The following is a 7,567-nucleotide window of genomic DNA, read 5'->3' on the forward strand; positions in this document are numbered from 1 at the left end:
AGCACAAGAAGAATATCCCAGGTCAAAATAATTGACACTTTTTTGTCTAGCTCTAGATTGCAGTCTATGTATACATTTGTGATTTGCTGCTATGAACCATCCCGACCCCTCAAGTCATCTGAGACCAGTCTACTTTCTGTTCCAAGAGTCAGAACGAAACATGGAAAAGCAGCATTCAGCTTTTCTGCTCCACATATCTGAAACAAGGTCCCTAAAACACCCTCAGTTTCTTTAAATCCAGTTTGAAGACTTTTCTTTTTGCTGTTGCCTTTTTAATTGAACCAGATTCAATGATATCACATTTGCTATACAAATAAACTAATCTTGCCTTTTCTCTGGACATGATGTGGCCACTAAGATATAGCAGTATTGTTTCTTCGAGCCTTAAAAAAAGAGCCTATAACAATAAACAGGTGTGAGCCTATTATATTTAAGCTTTATAGAATTGCTTCTTCTTCCCAAGACTTTGTGCTTCAGATTTTTTTCTTTTCACTATTTTCCAATACGGGGTAAGCCTTCCATTGAGAGATTAGTTTCACTTGTCACGACAAGACAAGACATTCACAAGGCAAAAAAGGCTTTGTATAACCAATGCGTTTGACCTCCTGCCGTGCACTTTATTACATTTTGCGTTCAGAGTCGCTAACAGGGTTAGATCAGATATTAGAGCTCATTGTCACGAAATGTGGTCAGGGCTGATTTAGACTGATGATAAACTGTCTTTGAACTGTGTACAGATCTTGTTGTATGTAATAAATGGGCTGTTACCCTAAACCTTATTTTTAATCTCTATGCCGGTTGGATATGGCCCCACGTTGACAAAATAAAATAAATAAAGAAAATGTACCCAAAATGCTGCCTCTCAAAAATGACAGTGTGTAAACGTTGGCCAAATTCCATTTAGCTACTTGAATAAATGGAGCCATCGTTGACTTTATGAGTTTAGGGTTGGAAACCAAAGTTGATTTGAAACAAGTTGTTGATTGATGTTCGGAAACCGTTTTGGTAATTTATTAATAGTTTCAGTCATTTTTCAAGCAACAATGCCTTCATTCTTTGTTTAACGTTTTTTGTGTGTGATGATTTTCAGCTTGTCTTTGTTTTATTTTATGGTTAAATGAATATGTGGGCAGAAAAAAAACAAGCAATTTAAAGATCTCCCTTTTGGCTTGTGGATGTTGTGAATGCTTTTCTGGTAATGATTATTAAATGAATTAAATAAATAGCAGAATAATTGATAATGCTATTAATCCTTCTTGCCAGCTCTAATTCAGACAAAGTGGGATTATATCGTAGCAACCAATTAGAAGCATCAGATGACATTTTTTCCAGGCTCACTGTGATTGTAGTAAACCAGAAACCTTTCCATGTGCTGTTTGGTCGAAGATGAGATCAACGGGCTCAAACACAAACTTTAAAAAAAAGGTACGAGCCACATACATTAACCATTGATTTAAATCTTTGCTCACAACTGCAAATTAGCAACGTGATTCTCACAGGTGGTGTTAGCAAGTGGCGATCCAGCTACTGTGTAATGCAGCTGTAAAAACATCTGCTCAGAGCAAACTGATTTCCTTCTAAACAAGTGACTGTAAGGCACTTTGAATTACGTTAACTCCGAGTGGAGTAACACTTTTGTTGTCTCCTTAAAGAACTGTTGCTTAATGAAGGAAATTATTAAATATTATATGCGGATTCAAACAGAAGTCGACAGTGAACATACACCCTTGAAACATAAGTCTTTGAAATGTACTGAACATGGATTAAACCAGCACAATATTAACACGCTTCTCACAGTTGATATGTTTTTAAAAACACTATGTTGAAAACTCATGTATTCAACAATAAAACACAATATTAAACCACAAAAAAATTGAAAGGGTAAACAAAACTTAAGATCATGTGTTTCATCTTACAAATGAATACATAAAGGGATTGCAGCAGATAATTCATTTCTGCTTGCATATTAACTGTCATATGGCAAAGAAAAGCATTAACAATGACTAAAATGATTCATCAATATTGTCATAGTTTCTGTTTAATTAATTGTTGACAAATCCAATAATTGCCCCTTTCCTTTTTTGTAATCACAATTTGCTCACAAAAACTCTTGACATTTGGGAAATTAACTGGTAAATATTGCTTTTTTTTTTAGTATGGAACTGTAAGGGTAATGTTATTGGTTATCTTATCATCCAACAAACATAATTGGTTGTAGTTATCGGCCCTGAAATTTCCACATCAGTGTCTCTTTATTGTAATTATGTGCAAAATATGTGCATGTTGCATTTCTCATGGTGACTCATTTTACAGTGAATGCATTTCTGAGAGTGTATCTGTGCGTGCATGCAAATTCATTCAGATGAACATTTCATCCAGCCTCCTATCTAATATCCAGCCCTTTCATGTCAGCAGAATAAGAGGGCTGAAGGAAAGGGCGACATTAGTTTAAAGTTTGCAGATAATAAAATACACCACACAGAATTAGACGCATCCTGAAGTTATAAGCTCGCGCTACAAAAGCAGTTTAACACTCGGTCGATACGAAAAGCAGTTAAACATCAAAGCAGGACTGTGTGGAGGGATACTTCTTCTGTGTCTTTGGCTTGGCATGGTGAAATGCCTTATTTAGACTTGGAGTCTGTCCAGTTGTTGGTGACCATGACGTTGTTGTTTTGTTTTTTTTTAGTAGCAGAGGGAAGAGAAGCAGGACTGATGCTGTTTACCTCTGAAGCTTTCCATTTTGTAAATGATGCTGAGCTGTTAAGTTTCCTGTGTTGACATGGGCCTGGAGCTGCATCTGCGCTAATGCAGAGTGGGTAACATGGCACTTTAGTCCACACGCTCTACTAATAATCTAACAGTCTGTGGGTTTATAATGAATAACCATGCAGCTTTTCACAAACTGCTGATTTGCTGTTTACATTTAGTCGTATGGCACAGAGAGGAGTAATAGAAAGGCAGAAATGAAGATGTAAGTTGGTTTGTAAGATGTGAGCGGTTCGATACAGGATTCTTCTCAGTCCAAATGTTTCTTTTATGTTTCTTTTATCTGCAGTATATTGACCTTGGGCAAATGGAGTTTAGTAGTATTTCGGCATTAAAATAAAAGCCATCAATTAGAATTGAAATGGAGTTAACTCCTTTGTGATGTCTCAGCAGCAGTGCATTCATGCTGTTTTTCTTTGTGTTTTTAATGAATTCATTTGGTCTTACGATTTGTCTAAAGTAATGAAACGCCTTTGCTGTTGTTGTTTTTTTAACTAAACGTTATAATAGCATTAATTCCATTTATTTTGTATTGCGTGAAGGCGCCTCCTCGTCACTTTGGTCTGCTAGCAAACAACATAACAGCTTGCATATTATGGGATCCACTTCCAACATGATGAAGAACCAAAAACTTTTTTTATAAAGTGAAAAACTGAGAAGCAATAGCAGTAAGACGACCAGTATGCCTCACGCTATCTGGGCAGCAAGTATTTTATCTAAATATCAGTCTAGGCAAACTATATTTCTGCAAGTTAAGCAAAATCATTTTGACCGAATGCAACTTGTGTCATAGTGGAATGTTGATACAAGCGTTGGAGTTGGCTAGTGCCTTTGCTAACTCATAATTACTCACACATAGGTAACATTATCTCGCTTACAGCAAACCTGGCCTGTCTCATCATGGCTTGAGTTAGCAAATGCACCCCTGGTCGACGGGGGGCTAATAATATTCGTGGACATGCTGAAATTTTGTGTTTTGAGAGAGCGACAGACTTGTTTTTTTGCATTCCAGCCCTTGTTTGCATGTTGTGGCGCACATCACTTTCCCCCCCTCTTGCTCAGCAACTGGGTTTTCGCAGTGTGAGGAGCCACTGGCAGCAACCAGGCAGCAACAGATCATGGCCGAGGTGTGTGCGGGACGAGACGTGACTGTTTGTTCAACTCCTGAATAGGATGGCATCAGGTTAACTTAAAGACTGCAACAGCATCGTTTTACATCAGCACTGGAAAGTATTTATTCATTGAAAGAAGAGCAAAGAGCGGCGCTGAACCTGGTACTGTGGAACAAACCACCTGGTGTATGTCTCTGAAGAGGAAGCACTGTATACAGCATATACAAGTACAGATTAGAACGGCAGTAAAGTCGCATCTTACAATGCAACATGATTATGTTAACAGTGCTTCACTGCATCTAGTTTTACTTTGCATGCCAAACATCTGGAAGTCATTGCAGCAGTCTCACATTAGCTTAACTCAGTGTGATTTTAAAATCCGTTTGAAAGACATTCTGGCAAATAGGACATTGTTTATGGAGGAGTAAGTGCATGCCCATTTGAAGTTTGTTTACAAGAGAACGACTTGTCTTATTCAATGTAAAGCCAGGGTTTCCCCCCCAGGACATTGGTCAGCGGTGGTAAGCTGTCCAGATCCTGTTCCCTTTTGTCTCCTTTTAAGTTCAGTTTGTAGTGGATGGTCACAGTAATGCTTTCTTATTTAGTCTTATCGGACATATGTTTAAAAAAAGAAAAAGGAAAGTATGCTATGCAATACATTGTTAGTGCTGCCTGGACTCCACACTGCCCTCTGGGACCTTCCCAGGCATCTTGCAGCCTGCTCGACCAGCCCTGGCCGCTGCTACCCTGAGCTCAAACCATTTAATGCAGAGCCTTTTGCAGCTGCCTTCTGCTGAATCTATTGATGAAACTCCAGTAAACAACACAGAGGCTGTACAGAAGCTTTTCCAGAGCCATTATTCGCTGTGCTGTGTTGCTGCTGTCTCTTCACGTCTGGTCTCCTTCCGTATGTGTACAGACAAATACAGAGGATGGAGAGGGATGCAAACCGAAGTGACTGAGGCGTCATGTGAAGGTTTTCTTTCTATAACCGGTAAGATGTAGTGCTGAATTATTTGAGAGTAGTTGCTGTCCTTTCTGTTCGAGATGCATAAAAATGTATGCAGGCATGCACATACGGATGTGATGGTCAGCAATTTAATAAGCACATAAATTGATATTGAGATGGCTGATTGTTTTTTCTTACACCGTAGAAAGTAAAAAGCTTTGAAAAGGCACATAATGCATGCATCTCTTGTTCACGGGATATTAGTGATTTGTGTTTATTTATCGTATTATTTTTGAAAGGGTGGGTGAATATTCAGAAGTTTTGAAAAAAGAGTAAGTTGAACATTCATTGCATTTGCTGATCCGCTTGCCTACTGTAAGCATGTGCAGTATATTTGTACACATACACTTGTTCATCTGTGCATATGAAGGTATATAATCCTTGTGAGTATTAACAGATAAAAGGTAAGATTGACAATAGTTTCTTGGCTCATCAAAAACCAAGGTTGTGCATTTAAAGCATTTTTGATACAATCTGCTGCTGTTCCAAAGCCGGTCCTCTATAAAGAGAAAGGTGTAATTTGTTTCGTCACTTTCAGACAATATGTTCCTGCCAACCTGCTTTCTATTTAACAGCCAAGGGCTCTCGAAGACAAGAGAGCCATTGTTATTTTTGAAATCATTGTTACACCACAATACAAGTCTTTAACACCATCAAGATGAATGTTGTCTTTTTCTGTTTTAATGAAAATGTGGTGGCACACTGTATACAAAAACACAATTGTTTGTGTCTATTCACACACATACACGCACACACTCACATATTCTTTAAAATACAGTCTTAAGTAAACGGCCTCATGTGACATTAACTGAAGCTAGCATAGCATGGAGCTCAGGTTCAGGACACCACTGACATGCATGCTTGTCAATGCAGAGAAGACACCATTTCTTGTGTGAGCATTTATACAGTTGCACAATTGTGATCCAATTTGGAGGCCCTGCTTTTTAAGTGTAGTGCATCCAAACGGCTGTCGGGCTAAGATGGACTGCTTCTTCTCGATGAGATAAAGCAGACTCAGTGTTCCCTAGTAAGATAGATGTTCTCATTTGCATGCCAGGCTGTCAGTTTCAACACTGCCAGGCCTCCTTCTTCTTTAATTTGGTTTTAGGCCGTCTTCCTTGCTGCAATTTCCGACATTTGGCTCTCAAGGAGCACTACATAAATTACTGGTAGTTAGAGAATGCCATGATACTTAATCCAATATTTACATTTGATTGACAGTGGTCCTTATTTTTTCCCCTTTTTAATTGGACCGTTGTCACAAGACAAGGAATCCATGCAAACAAAGACATTGGATTGTGATCAATTAATTGGCCATCATAGTAGGTTGTTCATGCAGTTAAACTGAAGGTTCAATCTTAATTGCTAATTTCTGGAGATGACATTTGTTCAATTAATACTTTCTAAATGTAATACATAGTATGTATTATCACTTTTAAATTTGAGGTTCATAGATCAATAGCATGAACCTTTATATAATATAGGCATAGCGATACACATTTACTCTGCAGCAATGCTGCGCCCTCTCTCCCTGCAGGGAGTCACGTAGCCCCCTATTATATTTACGGTAGGCCTCCTCCACCTTGTTAGTTTGGAATTATTCATATGTACATCACTTTAATGTGTGAGACACCAAGTTACGTACAAACGGCAGAAGACAGATAACGCATAATATACTTCAAAATAATACAAAAATACATTTCCAAAATTATGAATACAATTTCTGAACGGGAATTGTTTTTTAAAAACTTAATGAGACTAACGTCAATATTGTTATTCTTTCTAGCACCACATGTATCACAGCATGTTTTAAAGTTGTTGTTTTTTTCCTCTTTTTTTTTTTTTTACCTCACAGCCAAGCTCAACTCTGTGTTGCTGCACATCTACAAACACGCAGCTCGTGGACAAAACTTCAAACGATGTAATTGCAAATTGATGAAACTCCTAGCGTGTGGTCTTTGTTGAGATTTCAGATGTATTGATCCAACTCTTTGTGTGTGCGTGTGCGTGTGCGTGTGCGCATGCGTGCGTGCCAGCTTGACTTTTTAGAATGACTGCCTAATGCACACCAGCAGTACAGGCTGGGAATTCTGACTTATGTATGTGGCCCATTGTGTTGCTTTTGAAATGGTGACCCTCAAACCAGTGTTGGAACTGAACACATGCTGGTATTTGGTCAGCTTAATACAGTACCTACTACGTACTGTACCCATGTGGTTCCCTTTATTAATAAACATTTTTGATAATTAAATTAATCGTCAAGATAGAAGCCCAAACAAGAAATACCAATGAAATGAGGGCATACAGAAGTGTGGTTTGTGAATATGATTCTAAAGACGATCAATATTTGCTGTATTCTGATTTTGTTGTACTGAAGTTGAGTAGCAAACTGACTATTGAAACAAGGTAATTTTGAGTAGTTTCACTATGCAAATGAACAATCCTGTATAAACAATCTATTCAAATGGAACCAGTCGCTAAATGTTGTATTTTATTTTCCAACTTTCCATGCGTTCAGTTTCTGCAGTAAATGGAGCACTCTGTGTTCAAGGGAAATATTTATGACTGAATTAGATTTTTTTTTTTCCCATTTCAAACTTGATAACAGAAGTTGCCATATGAATTTGTCAGCGATGAAATGACAACTGGCTTTCAACATCTGTGACAGCCATCTGTG

Source organism: Clinocottus analis, unplaced genomic scaffold (assembly GCF_023055335.1).
Source record: "Clinocottus analis isolate CAN_PGR_092001 unplaced genomic scaffold, fCliAna1.0.p SCAF_22, whole genome shotgun sequence".
In the NCBI taxonomy this organism is placed as follows: Eukaryota; Metazoa; Chordata; class Actinopteri; order Perciformes; family Cottidae; genus Clinocottus; species Clinocottus analis.